At 37.4% G+C, this 17,773-nt stretch overlaps 2 protein-coding genes across 14 annotated transcripts in view; one reads left to right on the top strand and one right to left on the bottom strand.

Annotated features, from left to right (window-relative positions):
* Positions 1 to 17,773, top strand: part of NEUROD1 (neuronal differentiation 1) — a 175,386-nt gene that overhangs the window by 15,120 nt on the left and 142,493 nt on the right. For all 10 annotated transcript variants that reach the window (XM_074364003.1, XM_074364002.1, XM_074363995.1 and 7 more), the window contains one exon: positions 185 to 285. The gene's annotated coding sequence lies outside the window, so the exon portion shown is untranslated. The remainder of the gene's footprint in view (positions 1 to 184; positions 286 to 17,773) is intronic.
* Positions 1 to 17,773, bottom strand: part of ITPRID2 (ITPR interacting domain containing 2) — an 80,022-nt gene that overhangs the window by 51,636 nt on the left and 10,613 nt on the right. The gene's annotated exons all lie outside the window — the stretch shown is intronic.

The following is a 17,773-nucleotide window of genomic DNA, read 5'->3' as shown; positions in this document are numbered from 1 at the left end:
TCTAGTGAATTAAACTGCAAATAAAATATATTTATAAAACTTACTGAAATGTAATTTTTTTTAACCATAGTGCCCTTATTACTGACAGGTTATATAAAATTTTAAATATACTTAAATTTAAGAATCATTCACTCCATGTACTTTTATTCATTCAATAAATAGTTGTGTTGTGCTTTTTCTACAGGGAGCTTCATTTGACCCAGATAAGAATTGAGTACTAAGATTTTGTTTCTGATACCAAAAAACTTGCAAACTAAGGACCATAATAAGGAACTCCAGTATAAGGTAATTATCATCTTAGTGGTACAAGCAAGTGCTTTAAAATATGACTTTAAAAAATGCTGAAAAGTGAGTAAGGTCTGAAATGAATTTAAGGGAAACTTTTTGGCCTGAAGAAGCAGTGAGAGATTCCTGGTCACACTTTCTCCCTCTTCCTGCAGAACTAACGTCAACCAGTTTTAAAAGCACTGTAATTAAAAAAAAAAAAAATCTACCAAGGGTGAGGAGAGTGATTATGACTTGGGAAAACCTGACAGAAGGGAAGGGTAAAGAAGTAAGATAAGAAAGAAAGGGAACTAACATTTACTAAGTACTTAGCCATTGAACTTCTATGTCCAATTTGACATTATGTGTTTTCTTAAAAGGAACCAGCCAGAAAGCTACTGAAACCACTGAGATATAAACAAGAGTAGAAAATGAACAAATAGAATAGAATTTTTTTTTATCTTGGCTCTATTCATCTTTGTCCCAATTGCCCAGTCCTTGAGGGAAGAGTATCTTGCCCCTAACTAATGGAGAATGTTAAGTAAGATTTTCTTTCAAACTGTATTCATGCCTTGAATTTAGTAGATCATCAATGTTTTTATTTGGTTTAATTAAGCTATAAGTAACACTTGAAAAGGGGTAAATAAAGGTAATACTCAGGAGATACATTATGGGGTCAGTTTTTGGAATAGATGCCACCCATAAGCACCTGAATGTAACTGCTACTGATAAGGCCCGCAAGAAGTATCAGAGAGCCATGAAAAGACACGTGAAAGGTGGTTGCATACTCCTTTTTAGAAAGATGTTGAGTTTTGGGTCTTTAAGGGAAAGATCCCATTATTTTTTAATTAGCTGAATACTTCAAAATAAAAACTAAAACAAAGCATCCTGACAGTTAAAATGTTGAAGTTTCATTTTTAAAAACAATCTCTAGCTTTACTACATATTCGTGTTTCATTTATCTATATCAGTTCCTTATTTTACGTTCTGAATTAAATTTCCCTCAAATTTCTAGCAATAATAAATGGGAGTCTGGTTTTTTCTCATTTCTCCAAAGTTAAATATGTTAAGAGTAAAAAGGTAGGAGGCAGGCAATAGTTTAAAGGTATGTATGTCTTCCAGAGAATCTGTACTTACTTCATTTGTTCAACTGGTGAGAATCTATTATCATTGGTATAGTTTTATATTACATATCATAGAATTATAGCACATCCTATCTGAAGAAGATGTTTCTAAAAAAAGAGCCAAATATTTGCGCTCAAGTGTAAAACTCCCTGATAGGAAATGATGTCCAAAAGTAAGGTTAAGTCAGCCTTAGTGCGTATTTTAAGGCTGTAAGAATTATTTGATAGTCGCTTCTCTTAAGAGCTGTCTACATGCACGCTAAGTTGAAATACTGATAGAAACGGACTTGCATCATACTAAATTAGAACTCTATTAGCTTCACTTGGAAAAGAGACTCTTTTTTTTTAACTTCTCAGTTTCAGGCTAATCACATCATTATCAATAAGTCAAAATTCCCCTAATTATTTTATTGTCAACATGCATACTTTGATATGCTGCTTCCTATATTACAAAGTGGTAGCATTGAATGCTGTGAAATTCTGTATTTCACCTCTTGTAGTGTGCAGATTTCTCATAGAAAATGTACATATGATATATTGGACTATTAATTTTGGCACCATAAAGTGAGAAAAACAGTTTTAAATTGGTTATTTAAATATGATTCTTGAAGAAAAACTGCTGTAGAACAGGATCAGAATTTTTTTTTTTTCGTTAAGGGGCTGGATAGTAAATGTGTTAAGGCTTTGTGAGCCTTATGGGCTCTGTCACTACTCAGTTCTGCCAATCCACCATAAAGCAGCCATAGGCAATACGTAAATGAAAGATCAGGGCTGTCTTCAGTATCACTTTATTTTCAGAAGCAGGTCGGGGGTCAGATTTGGGCTCAAGGCCATGGTTTGCTGACCACTGTTATAGATCATATAAACACTTTTCATTTTCTCTGCTTAACGAAGATGATTAAATTCCCACTCTCTATAGTTAATATATGTTATACATTGTTACTATATATATTATATATTGAGATTTGTGAGGATCAAGCACATGTGAAATGACTTTAAAAACTAGGAATATTGGTCAAAAGGTACAAATGTTGGATTAAAGATAAATAAGTTCTGGGGACCTGATGTACAGCATGGTGATTTTAGTTAATACTGCTGTATTATATACTTGCATGTTCTAGTTAGGTAGCTCTTAAATGTACTTACCACAGAAAAATGGTGATCATGTGACGTGATAGAAGTGTTAGCTAACACTGTGGGTGTGGTTATTTTGCAATACACTGTAAGTACCAAATCACCATGTTGTACACCTAAAACTTATACAATGTTACATGTCAACTATATCTCAATACAGTGGGAGAAAAAACTAGAAGCATTTCCAGCTATAAGTGAAAGGCTGTATGATTATAAGTATGAAATGTTCAAATATTCATATATTAAGTGGACATTACCTTCAGACATATCAGGATGCCTTGCCTAATGTTATAATAGGTGAAAATTATTTCATGTTTCTAACAGTTGGGGAGATTTGGAAATATCTATTATTTATGATCTTCTATTATAGTTAATTCTGTCCTAAATAGGAATTTTATTTGAAGCTAATTTGGCTTATTTGAACATTGTATTTCAAGTGGAACTAGCACTATTTCTCTTCTATACCTAAAAAGTAGGAAGGTACTAATTTTTAAAATGAAATATAAATTCTGTATCTAATCCCATTAATTTAATATAAAATCAATATCACTGCCATATAATTATTAGAGATTGAGGGAAATAGGAAAAAAAGTAATGAGCTAAATAAGTGACAGTAACAGCACTGTTGACCATGGAAGCTGATGTCACCTTCACATGGAAAAGTAGAGGAAATACAAAATCTGAAATTCTCCATGTCCAGTGGGCAGTATAAGCTCTGACCTGGGCTAGACAATGACATTCCTTTGAATTATTTTAATGAGAAGACTGTTCAGGTTAAAAATTGTGATTTATCCATAATAAATTATCTATAATAGGTTAAAGAATTCAAATTACAATTTTATTAGATTAAAATGTTTTTGTTTCGAAGGCAACAAAAAATTGCTGCAGAGTTCTAGAGAAATATGTTTCTCAGCCTTCAGAGTCTCAAGAGTCTTAATTTATGTAAATTATGATTTCCAAATTGAATGTTCTTAGGAATACTATCGTACCTTAGAAGTGACTTGACTTTAAAAATATTTTATGATATATTACATAATCTAAGGAAACATTTCTAGTTAAGCAGGTGCACACTACATAATTTGCATTTTTAGAACACTTATAAGGGAGACCAGGGTGCTTTAAAAGATAAGGGAATTAACGATTCCAATAACGTCTTCACTCATTTGCATTAGGATCAAAACTAGACAAGTTGGTGCTAATCAGATGTTTTTCTGACCTATATAAAGTGATTCAACCCTCCCACATTCAGTTACTAGAGAAAAAAATTACCAAATTGCTTAATTATTATTGTTTTCTTGAGGTTTGGGGATGTTCTTTTTAGATTCTCCAGTATGACATGGATTTGATGCATACTTCTTCATTAGTACTTACATTACATCATGGATATTTTATATTTTTAAGCATATAAAAATCCCTAGTGCTTGACACAGCACCTGGCACTTAGTCATGCTTTATTGGTTAAATTGAATAAAAGACTACACCACAAGGAGTTCCACTGTCACTGATTTTAACAGTGTTAAGATGATTTCTCAATATGCCGGCACCATGAGAATAACTTTTCTACAAACTCTGCAGGGAGGCATTAGATGGACAAAGTTGTCTTTCAGAGTAAGAAAGGTATCATGTTGAAATTTCCTAAGGTGCCCAACTAGCTTAGATTTTATTTACGTCTTAATAAATGTTTTTAATAATAAAACTTGCACTATTAAAACCCACTATTATTTTGAGGTAATCTACTTTTAGGAGTAAAGATTAGAGAGGCCCCTTAAACCAGCACTTCTCTGTAACCCATCTATGGGACATTGAGTGTGACCTGTTCTATAGATGACCTATTGCTATGAGAATGGTTAGATTAAAACAGCAAAAATACTATTTTTCATATAAGAAGTCAGGATGATGTTTTTCTTTTAGGAACAAAGGAATTTTAACATATAATTCTAATGTAGGCAAGTTTCCTTAGGAAAGAATACCTGGAAGAGGGAAATGGAGATTTCTCTCATTGTTAATGAGATCATTTTCACTATAAAATATACACTACCTATAGGCATGTCTGGCCTCCCCGGCCTGAGGCATTCGTTATATTTAAAAGGATTTTGACCCATGCCTCAGAGTGAGTTCTAGCCTGTCCACCTAAGGGCACTGATTGTCTGGGGTCTGTGCCTTGTGTACAGGCATTTGTGCTGCCTCTTCTTGACTTGTATTTTCGTGGCCAGCAGAAAGGAAGTGATTCAACTTCTTCCCCTTAAAACCAGCCTATGTCCTAGCCCCCAGCCCTATCCCAGATTCCACATTCCAGCTGAGCTGATCTACTGTAAATACCGAACTTTCTGTGTCCTCTCTCACAGCCTTGCACCTTTGCAAGCTGAGCATCCACTCCACTCCTTTGTCTGCTGTCTCTTCTGCTAAGAACACTCTCACCCCATTTAAGCCCATGATCTAATTCTTGCCCCTGCTTCAGGACCTGGGTTAGATAAACTTCTGTGGAAACCATCTCCAGCCCTCCAAGCTGAGTTAAGTGTTCTTTTATCAGTGCTCCTGGGGCACCTATACAGAATTGTCCCTTCACTTCTTGTTTGTCTCTCTTGTTTGTGTTCTCTTTGATGACAGGGCTAGTGTCTGATCCATTATCATGTCTCCAGCAATACCAAAGCAAGGAGGCAGCATGGGGAAATAGCTAAGATTTTGGAGTTGTTGAGACTGTAGAGCTTGCTTAGGATTAATGTTACTTTAGGCAAGTTTAAAAAAAAAAAAAACTCTCTATGGCTTGGTTTCATAACCTGTAGAACAGATACAATACTGCCTACTTTGCAGCATTGTTAATAAGTATTCAAATAAGTACTTGGTGCCTTTTAAGCACCTTACATGCATCATCTCATTTATTCCTCAGCACAGCCCTACAAGGAAGGTAGCATTATTATTCATATTCTATAGTTAAGAAAACTGAAACATAGGAAGATTAAATAACTTGCCCATAGATATCCAGCTAATCAGGGCATAGCCAGGATTTAACCCTGGGCAGCCTGACTCTAGAGCACCTGGAAGTTCTGTACTGCTTTTCACTTTCTTTCATAACTTCTTGAGTGTGGTTCAAATAATTGGATTCAGTTTTCAAAAGTTCCACTAATAACAGAAGGATATGGTATTTGAAGATCTTCATTTTCACATACTTGCAGCTTTCAGAACGTGTCACAGGCAGTACTTTTGCTCTACATTTAGAGTATATTTAAACTAAATTGTATAGATTCAAAAAGGATTGTAATAAGGACAGGACCTTCTTAAAATGTGTTTTTAAGCTATTTAATCCAATTTAAGGAGCAATTTCAAGTATTTAGAATACAGTTTCTCACCCTAAACCATATATCTTTCTCATAGGACTTAGTACATAAACACATTACATTCTTGCTTTACTTTTAGTCTGACACTGAATGCTCTCATGTGAGGTATTACATCCTCAGGCTTCCAAAGCACCCTAGGAGGTTCCACACTCACTCCTAGAGGCAGCCAAATCCCTCTGCTTTCTGCCCTTATTCCTTTTGCCAATGTGTTTGTTCTAAAAATATATTTCCACAGTTGTTTGTTCTTATTTCTGTTTGCAGAGAAAGATTATCTCCCAACAGACCTGCAAATAAGAGATTAAACAAGCAAACAAACCATGCTAAGAATCAAAACTCCACTTACATTAAAATTCTCAGTTCTAAATAATCCCTCCTCTATATCAAAGCACAGCGATTTAACTTTTCTTGAAGAGGTCAGATAGTCGTGGTGGGTCTTGAATATGCAGGGTTTGGCCTTCACTCTATAGTCATTGGAGACCTACTGAAGATACAGAAGCATAGTATAAAATGCTTTACGAAGATCCAGCCAGTAGGTCTCAGGAGAGATTTAGCAGGGAGTGAGGGAATTGAGACTCTCAAGTCAGTAGATAGTAGACTGTTGCAATACTGCAGATGCAGAATGTTCTCACTTGGAGGGCCAGAGAGAGTGCAGAGGGCTGCTTTTGAAAAATAATATGACACAAAAATCAAATGATACCTCATAGGATAGAGGGGTCTGGGGGGGAACAGGAAAAGCCAGGGGTTTCCCTGTTGTAAGACTGAGCGACCAAAGAAAGGATGATATAAACAGAGATGGGGAGAGCTGATTTGGGCAGCAGGTGTGGGAAGTGGCTTAGGGTGCTAGACAGGAGAAGAGGAAGAGGATGAGTAATTCGATTACAGACATGTCTCATGTCAGGGCAGTACATATGCATCTTTTGTGTTACATACAAGAGCAAGATCCTTTGAGTTGAAAATTAATATATTCTAAAAGCCCAAAAGTCTTATTCTTAAATTCTGTTTCTCCTAAGTAATTTCTAAATCATAGAAAATGAAAAACAACTTTGTAAAAACAGGACATCTGATTTAGTCCTATAAAAAAGCTGAGAATGCTTTTAGAATATCCAACAAGTATTGAGACACATCATTTAACACTTCTGCCTAGAAATGACATAGTTTAAAAATGATCCCTGAAATGCTCCATTGGCCTTAAAATAGTCCTTTTGTAGTATGTGCTCTGTTTAGTGAACGAATGAATGCATGAATGAATGAATAAGAATGTATAGCTGGTGGACAGTTAGTTCTAAACTATATAAAAATGATAAAAAATAAAGATATCAGTTTTGAAGTTGTACATCTATTTGGTTATAATTAGTCAAAAAAACTAAGGGAGTAAGATCCAATATGGAAGAACAGAGAGTCTAGGAGTATAACTTGTATTACAGCTAAACTTAAGGTATGGAGAAAAGAGTGAGAGCCAAATTAGAAGGTTGGGTAATGTCACAGAAGTGAGAGGGTGCAAAGAATAAAGCGTAGATTGTGGTGGTAAATGCGATAGAAGCCCTAGGAGGGAGATGGCTAAAGAAAGTTGCTGAGTGTGTGTGCATTCCAATGGAAAAGCCAGTAAGCAGGAGGGGATGGAAATTGTGCTAAAATAACAACACTGGATATATGCATAAAGAAACTGTGTTACACAGTTTGATTTTTGTCATGTGTCCCACACCCACAATTGACAACATTGGTTTGGTTCACAACTGCAGGTAATTACAGAGCAGCCCTCACCTTCATTCTGCACCCTAACAATATATATAGTTTGCTTAAATTCTCAGCTCAGCTGACCATGTATCATTGTGCCAGTCACAATTCAGGAACCTTTCTTTATTTGCCAGGTATTGTTTGAGTGTGAAAAAATAAAATCAAGTGACGCAAGTAGCTTTTCAGTGGCCGTATTGTTTGCCAAAGCTATGATTGGATAAGGTCCAGTAATACCTTTAGGATAGGCCCAAACATAGATAAAAAAATCAATGTGTATTTTGAAAGACACTTGGAAAAATCACATTATTTCATAGCTGTGATTGACCTTAAAAATCAGAGCCCAGCTCCTCACAGTGAGAAAAATTTAAGGCCAAAGGAGGTCAGTGATCTGCCCAAGCTCACCATGCTAGTTATTGGCAAACCTAGAACCAGAAGTCAAGCGTAATTCTCGTTCCCAGTGCCCTGCTTATTTTTATAAGCCATGCCGCCTTCACATGAATTCACAAAACTCCCAGTTCCTAACAGTTTTAGCTCTGACATTGTCTAAAAATAACTGTTTTCCCTATAAACCAATCTCCTTACAACATGCAAGTACCTGTGTCTGAGACATTCTGAAATTAACATTTTTCACTATTCCAGACTAAGTCTTGGTAAGGAAAAAATTAATCAAATATTTAATATCAGGTGTTTAGAACAAATGAGTTCAGTTGAACCATTTCCCAGATTTTATCTGCCTGTTGTTCAGTTTCACAGGTTAGAAACTAGAAAACACTTTACCTTTCCCATGGGGACTTTGAAATAGCTTTAATGATTAATACAATTCACATTTAAGAATGAATATTTTTCTAATACACATCATTTTATAGTAAGACAATATAGATAACATTAGCTCAAATTCTTGTTAGGGAAAGCCAGTTACCATTTTTTCTCTCCCTCTCCATCTTTGTCCTTGACAAGTAAAACACTAAAGACACTAATAATGTGTGAAAAAAATTTAATTGGTCTCTAAATCATGGCAGTCACTATGTCATCCCATGCAAAGATGCTTGTTGCCAACAGCAGGAACAGTATCTGATGTGGGTTTCTTTGGTTTTCATCAGTATGTGCAGTTTAGATTTTTATTTTTCACAAGACCATTTCAGTTCAGTTCAAACTAACATTTAACAATACCTAGCAAAACAACCCACAGTTGATCCAACACACACCCACACCACACATACACACACGACAGTCCTTTTGCAAATGTCACTACCTGCAGATAAAAGAAAATAGTCATCCAATACTCATTATATCCTTGAAGATTCATCTTTCAGGCATATCTGAACAGAGGGAAGACCCACATAAGTATTACAAGATAGTAACAGAGAAGACAGAGTAAGAGCTATTTTATTTTCCAGTTATTTTTTACGACTCCTAAGGTTTTCTGCACGTCACTGTTTAGGTAGTTATGAGATTATGCAGGCTAAGAGAACATGCAGAGGAGTCTGACTAGCCAGGTAGGTTCTTGCAGATGCCATTCTTCCAGAGCCTTAGGAAGGCCAGGGGAGGTGGACACAAGGCTGGGAGAGGCACAAGGTTGTTATACATTAGGCTGGAATCCAGAGAAGGCAGGTGAGGCCAAGCGCAGTTGGCAAGGACCATGGTTCTAGGTAATCAAGGCCCTGAGTCCAGGAAGTCAGAGCTAGTTGAAAAGAAAGGTTCTGGAGAACAAGTGACACTTTGTTCTTCCAGATATGTGTGGCCATCACAGGTCCCTGAGTATTGACTGCCACCAGAAAGAGATCAGAAGTCTGCTCAGGGGGAGGGTACAGCTCAGTGGTAGAGCACATGCTTAGCATGTATGAAGTCCCCGGTACCTCCATTAAAAATAAATAAATAAACCTAATTACCCCTCCCCCCCAAAAAAGTCTGCTCAGGAATTCTGCTTTCACTGAGGCAGAGGAGCCAGGATTTCTAAGTGTATAGAATTTTGCTGCTTTAGATTACAGATTACTGGTTTCCCTCTTTCAAACTATACTGGGAGCCTTGAAAGGAAGCTCCTGGCTATATATTACCTATCACACTCTTGATATGCCAACTATAGCTAGGAAGATTTAAATTTGTGATACATATAAATACTATGAGGGAATAAAAGTAATAAAATGACAGTATAGTTGGTAGGTGAGTATGTTACTTCACAAGTTGTGTTATCTTGGGCAGGTTATATAACCCTCTTGATTCTTATCTTCTTTACCTATAACACAAGATTTAATGCCATACAACATAAAACACATACAACATAAAACACACTAGTTAAACTGAACACTAGTCTCTGGGCCATAGTCAGTACTTGATATAAATGACTTCCATTAATTCACTTATTCTTTTGTTAGCCACAAATACTTACTAAGGACCTGACTATGGGCTATTCCGGATTCTAGATTCTGGAAAGAGGGTGGCGAGCTAACAAAATGTCCTTGTCCCCAGGCAAACTGCACTCTTGTTCACCCCCTCTGTGTTTTTTATGTGGGACAGTTACCCACTTTCTTCTTCACAGAGTAATAACATATTTGAGAACATGGTTAGGTAGTAAGAAAACCTACAAATAGTCATAATGATCATGATCCAGGATGCAGATCACTTAAAATATCTGTAAAATACCTTGTCTCATTTCAATTTCTGACAAATCAAATCACAGTACATTAAATTCACTACTTCAAATTATCAAAGACTATTAAATACAGCGTTAAACCTGAGTGGTTCACCTATGTGTATTTGTAATACCTGCTCAAACATGTGATTCATTTTACTAAGAATTACTTGACTGCGTCTTACATACTTTGATGGCTTTTCCTATTACCTAGACTCAGGTCTTAGACTTTCCACTTCTGAAATACAGATACTGGCCAAAACATTACCTCTCAGAAAAGCCACATTCACACATAAAAAGTCATTTTTTTCTTATTCACACACTTCATTTTACTAATTGTCTCCTTTCAATATCACCATATCACAAAAGTAAGCACAGTTGGGCCTTGAGTATTTTTTGTTCAAAAGACTAAAGACTGAGCTTCAACTTTCACTGTGGCTTAAGATATTCAGCAGCTCATGAGGTTAAAGGGTTGTGAAGTTTTAAGAAAATCCCTTCCAAAGTGCATCCAAGAAGAGCAAGGGCACGCGAGGTAAGAGGTTGTGAAGACACGGGCCAGGGTGGAGGCGGGAGGGAATTTAGTTGAAGGAGGCACCACATATCAGCCCCCTGCTGGGCTCTTTTCAGCAGGAGATCATCGTGCTCTTTTTCCCTAAGGCAGAGCAGAGCAGCATGAATGAAATTGATCCCTCAGTACACACAGATGAGGGAAATTTGATAGCTTTCCAGGCCTTTCTGAAAGAGGCATTAATCTCATTATTTTGATATATATCTTTATTTGTTTGAAGCATTTAGATAACCACAGTCAACTAAGTTTAGTGCACCCAGCGACAAATGTGTTGTATTGCTCATCCTTTTAGATCATCCATGAGGTTAAAGCTCTCCCTTAGATAAACTAATCGATCCATGAGTATATGTCAAATTTTCTATATTTTTAAAAGACACATAGGCATCAGAGCATGGCACACCTGCGTGCGCGCACACACACACACACACACACACATTTACATACACACAGAGGATGGCTCTTTGACCCAGGCAAGAGGGGCCTCTGTTCTGAGCCTTCTGCTTCAGAAAACCTCTCTGTCCTTCCTCTGACTACAACCCTTTGCACAAGACAAAGAATCCAGGAACTGAAGGACTGTGCTCACACAGAGCCTGAGCCAGGCTTCCAGGCCTCCTCTGGTGACCTCAAATTCCAGTCTTCCCCACTCAAACGGCCACCTCTGCTTCTTCCCCAGGTCTGTCCCCAGGCATGAACTATGTAGCAAACACCCATAGACCTGAGGGATGTCCAAGAGGCAGCTGTGTACAGAGGCTGTGATAAGGATACTCTTGAGACCTCTCACCTTGTGGGATGGGGCGGGGATGGCAAGAGAGGGGTGAGGGGTGGGCCTCTGGGCTCTAGAGCAGGCCCTTCCAGGATCTCCATTCTCTAAACATGAGGCTCCAAAGTTATCAAAGAATTTTAGATTTCTTTTTTTGCATAATAATTTTTTTAAATTGAGTTATAGTCATTTTACAATGCTGTGTCAAATTCCAGTGTAGAGCACAATTTTTCAGTTATACATGAACATACATATATTCATTGTCACATTTTTTTTTTGCTGTGAGCTACCACAAGATCTTGTATATATTTCCCTGTGCTATACAGTATAATCTTGTTTATCTATTCTACATATGCCTGTCAGTATCTAAAAATTTTGAAATCCCAGTTTGTCCCCCCTCCAAGAATTTTAGATTTTAACTTTGCCTAAAGCTGTATTTTTTTAGGGTAAGAAGAGAGAACATACTTCATTTGGAGATATTTACCATAATTTATAATTTGATATATTATATGTGGTCCTTTAATTGCACTCTTTTTCAAGTCCCACAAATGTTAGGGAAATGACTGTATATGTATATGTAGTTAATTTTCTCTAACATTTGTGATAATATGAATTTCCAAGAGGGTGGCAAAAAAGAAAAAATCTCTAAATTTTATAAGGTGTGCTTCAGACTATGATTTCACAGTGAGTCCACATCACTTTGGATTGCCTTTCCCAACATGTCTCAGCAAAACATTATACAGCCTGATTAAACAAAGCCTCATTCCCACACGGCTCCACCTTCCTTACTTGGCAAGGATTTAATCTGGTAACACCCTTTAAAGACCATCATTCCAGCCACATTCAAAGGAAATAGCCATTAGGACTCAACACAGAATCTTCTGGTTTTGTTTTGAAGTTGAATTCTGTTTCTAACCACAGAGCAGGTAAAACCCAAGAAAAAAACATCCCTAAAGGAGTAACACACTTTAAACTTTTCTTCCCACTCATCCTCTCCTGTTTTCTTTTAAATCAAAGCTTTACAAATTAAAGAAACAAAACTAAAAACCCAAAATAGAAACAAAGTTGAACCCATGGAACAATTCTGATATTTATCTCGCTAATACTTCCAGGCCAAAATAATAATACATTAGTAAATATTTACTGAGAACCCTCTGCAGCCCTAGGACATGCTCCTAGGTGCTGGCAGTCAAGGGATGTATATATAATACAGTGTGGAAAATACAACATAAGAAATGATAAGCAACAGGAAAGAGTTTTAATGTGAGTTCCAGGGCAGGAAGGATTATTTTACCTTAGGCAGTGGGTAGGAATTGAATATGTTTGGTGAAAAGGCAAGAAGGCATTTCGTAATTGCATTTCAGTTTTGTTTAGGGTATTCTGGAATATTCCAAGTTTAAATATTGAAAGTATCAAACCACCTTGCTTTCACATATCCAGGCAATAAGATTTGCTGACTGCCTAAGGTAATCTGAAACAGAGATCACAAGTGTGGGCAAGGAGGAACAGAGAAAGTCGGGCATTTGTTTTCAGGGTATTACTGCCAAAATTGATGACTTTTTAAGAAAATGGCTGTAAAATGCATTGACATGTTCATAGCAAGTATATTTTCTCTTTGGATATTGATAATCAATGGGAACATAGCATCTAGGTAACAACATCTGATTCTCAACATTAATTCCAGTGAGTCATTAAATCACCACAGCCATATATGGCATGAGTTATGAACTGACCCCACGATACACACCCTGTGTGTCTTAGCTGATGGCACTCAAGGTAGGTTGTTCATAAGCTGTCTACATTCCCCAACATACAGCTCCTTGGAATTAAGTCACTCCAGTGGCATTCACCACATTCTGTATTGCCAGAATACAAGCATACAAGCGAAGTTATAAATTACTGAGGCCTGACTAACTGTGTTTAATTACTCAAACCATTGTCAAATCCCTGGTGAAAGTTCTGAACCCCAAATATGGTCCACAAATTACAATTCGGGAAATATCACCATAGGCATTCAGTTAAGTTTGTTGAATTGGATTGAAGTTGCCACATCAGAAACAGTGCTTCAGCAGGGATGCAAAATGTAATGTAGAACAAAGGTTTTAGTTTGTGTTTGGTTTTGTCTTAGTTTTAAATTTATCTAATTTTTGGAACATCCAAACTGAATCTTTCTAGGTTTGGTACAATATGTAATCCATTATGGCAAAATGTTTTTAGAAAATAAACTGTGGTGAAATTGGAATGTGTACAGACATTATACTATTTGCATGAGAATTACAGAGGCGGGGGGTGGGAATTTGAACTGAGCCATGCATGTTCTATCCCAGGTCACTGTACCTGCTGCTCCCACTGCATAGAAAACCCTTCCTTTGTATGTCTGCATAGATAGTTCCCTGCAGCTTTCCAGTTTCTGACTAAATGTTGCCTTAATTAAAGAGACCACTGACCGCTTTCCATAAATAAGCAACCCTTTCTGCATATCTGCTTTCTGCATATCTAGAGTATATAAATAACTTACAACTCAGTAATAAAAAGACAAATAACACAATTAAAAAAGGGCAAAGGATGTGAATAGACATTTCTCCAAAGGTGATATACAAATGGCCAGTAAGCTCATGAAAAGATGATCAACATCATGAGTCATATCATTAGGGGAAGGCAAATCAAAATCATAATGAGCTTCTTCACACCCACCAGGGTGGCAATAACAAGGGTTGGCAAAGATACGGAGACATTGGAACCCTGATACATTGCTGATGGGAATATAAACTAGTGTAGCCACTTTGGAAACAGTTTGGCAGTTTCTCAAAATGTTAAGCGTAGAATTAGCATATGACCAACAATTCCACAACGAGGTATACAAGCAAGAGAATTGACAACGTATGTCCACACAAAAACTTGTTAATGTTCATAGCAGCATTATTCATAATAGACCCAAAGTGGAAACAACCCAAATGTCCATCAACTGATGACTGTACAAACAATGGTGGCACACCCATATAATGGAATATTGTTTGACAACAAAAAGGAATGAAGTACTGATACGTGCTACAACATAGATCTTAAAAACATGCTAGGTGAAGGAAGCCAGTCACAGAAAGTCACATATTATATGATTCCATTTGTACAAAAAGTCCAGAATAGGGAAATCTATACAGCCAGAAAGTAGATTATTTGTTACCTAGTGCGGGGTTGGGGTAGTGAGGTGGGACTTGGGAATGACTGCTGATGTGTACAGGGTTTCTTTTGGGAATGATGAGAATGTGTGAAAATTAGATAGTGGTGATGGTTGCACAACTCTTGAGAGTTTTTACTAAAAACTACTTAACTTGAAATAAGGGTGAATTTCATGGCTAAATAAAGCTATTTAAAAAACACACACAGACAATTCATGTATGTAGGAATCACAGCTGAATAGCAGAATATGACTGGTGGTACCCTGGAGTGGTGCCACATATTAGAAAAATACAGAGTAGCATGAAGCCCTCCCCTGAGGGGAACAGATGACTCAAAGGCAATAGAATTCTTCCCTTGAGGGCCTAATCCTAGGCAGAGCAAGAACCTGGGGTTTAAGAGGTGTTTGAAACCCATTTGCTCAAATTTTCTTCTCGGCTTGTTGCTTCAGTGTCTGAAATGCCTTTTATAGGTCATTCTGTGGAATAAATCAGGAAGGACCTTACTAAAATAGAAACACTGTATGTGGAAATGCAGAGCACATTAACTTATAACACTAATAAGAATAAGCTTATGAACTTACTTAGCCAAGTGTTTTGGTAAGGCCTTAAAGGAGTGAAATGTTAATTAAAACTGAAGGGAAGAGAAAGAGATTGGTACCTGGCACACTGCCCAAAGTACTGATTTCAGCAGTAAAATCTGAGAAACATAGATACAAAATGTGGGATGGCACTGGAGACTAATTTTTTTTTTAATATCATAATCTACCCACCTTGTCTGACCTTTCCTGCCATGTACATCAACTTTGACCACATAGGCTAGATTACACACTTTTATTTTTCTGTTCTTTAAGGTTTAGTAGGCAAATGGTAAATCTAGGATTATAAATCCTAATCCTTGGCAGTGAAAAGCCACTGGAGTGTTTTTAAGAAAGGGAGTGTCATGATCAGGTGTTTTAGAAAAACTTGGGCTGCAATGTGAACAGGTATGTGGAAACAAGACTGGTTGTTGGGAGATAGTGGAGGGACCATTAACCCACCAAAATAGTATGCAGATTACTTCCAAGGGAAAACGCCTGTGGACTGTAACCTTATCAGAGCTTCCCTTATCTGACCAAAGCAGAGCTTTATGAGAGTCAGCTGCTACAGCCTTAGTCTCTGGGAAGTCTCCAGTCAGGACTTGGGCGCTGAGACATTCTAGAAAATTGTGTAAACAAACCTCATCAGAACGGTCCATCCTTTAAACCCTTCAACTCATCCATTTTCTTCATTAAGCTCGTATATAAACCAGTACTCCCAGCTGTCTGGAGAGCCACTTCTTAAACCTTGCTCTCAAGTGCATGTGAAAATTAACTTTTCTCTTGTTAACCTGTTATCAATTAATTTGCAGGCCCCCAAGCACTTGGACATAAGTTGGTAGAGGATAGTTGTTCCTCCCAACAATAGGTTGGGAGGTTGTTAAACTAATACTGGTAAAAAGACAGTGCTGGTTTGGATTAGGGTAGCAGTAGAAGGAAAAGAGATGTTTCGAGCAGAATCAACAGGGCTTGGGATTTGTATGGTCAGGAGGGACTAGGGAGAACAGGGGAATGAATCCTAGGTCTCTTGCCAGAGCCCTTCAAAAACTGAATACTAATTGGATGGCCTTCAGAATGCAGAGTGTACTACAAAACCTGTGGGGCGGGGGTGGGGGGACAACTGAAAAGCAGGTAACAGAATTCTTCATGGAAAAAACTGTCTTGTTTAGAATAAACATCTTGGTGAGCCATTTTTGGTTCTGCATTTGAAGCTTGTCTAAAATGAGCTAAAAATCGGACAAAGAAAATATTGCCTGCATGATAGAGTGGGAGAAGAAGGTTTTGCTTCAGAGATGGGTGAATCAAGTATTCCCAGAACAGAAAAAGCAGGGAAGGTGGCCCTACAAGACATCAGGAGCTAGGTCCTGAGCAAACGTGCTGGAGGGTGGCGCATACTGCCAATGAACAGATGTCTGATGTTCAATTTCACATTATTTGCCATGCTGTGCTGGGATACATTGTCTTCATACCCTAAGATATACACCCAAGTCTTTAACCCAAATGCCTGATGTAACATGTTTCAGGGAAATAAATGAACACACATATGTTTTACATTTGGGTTTCTGAAGAATGCACAGAAGAGGACAGCTACAAGAGGAAGGATGTGAAAGAGAGAATTCAGCAGTAGTAGGAACTGAAAGCAAAGAGTAAAGCAGGCAGGACGAACCCCCTGACCTTTACCACGTCTACCGGGAAGTGGGGTAGGAGGTGGGGTGGGGATGGCAGCAGGAAAACAAGAAAATTAATTTTGTTCCACACGCCATATGAGACCCAGGGCAGGGGCCAAAAATGGGGCCATTCCCTGTCTTGTATGTAACTCTGAGCAAAGGGGGTGACTAGGTCCACCAGGGTGCTGATACACTGGTAAATAGCTAAATGAGAATCTTTTAAGTTAGCTTTTTAGAAATCTCACATCTGAATTTCCTCATTCTTCATTTCCAGGCAAAAGTGAAAATACTTCTCTATCTGTGAATGTAGGTTATCTTGGACACACAAGTAATGGTTCAGAGTAATGAAAGAGCTGTTATCTGTCTGTTGGAAAAGATAATACTGTCTGGAGTAGACAATAATATTGGACAGTTTTTAATCTTATGACTCTTAGTGCTTCAGCATGGTAGAGGTTTTTCTAAATGAAGACCTCCGAACTCATGAAAATGCCTGAATTTCAGTATAAAGCTAGTGCCTTCTTACCTGGAGTCTCTACTCAATCAGTGAAATATGTTTTGAAGAAAAAATATATTGAATGTCTTATATAATGTTTTAAAGTTTATTTTCTTATTGTTTAAATTATTCTATAGAGAGGACTCCTCGAAGCAGAGCAGTTTAGAAAATAAATGCTGTACCTGGAAATCATCTCTTATGAGTTAATCTTTTAAAAATTAGGTCCTTCATGCATGATTTTCACAGAGACATTATTGTGCTTTCCAAATTACTGCGTCTCTCTGTGGTTACCACCAGGTACTCTAATGAAAAAT

This window comes from Camelus bactrianus, chromosome 5 (assembly GCF_048773025.1).
Source record: "Camelus bactrianus isolate YW-2024 breed Bactrian camel chromosome 5, ASM4877302v1, whole genome shotgun sequence".
NCBI lineage: Eukaryota > Metazoa > Chordata > Mammalia > Artiodactyla > Camelidae > Camelus > Camelus bactrianus.
This window is presented reverse-complemented; position numbering and strand designations above follow the sequence as displayed.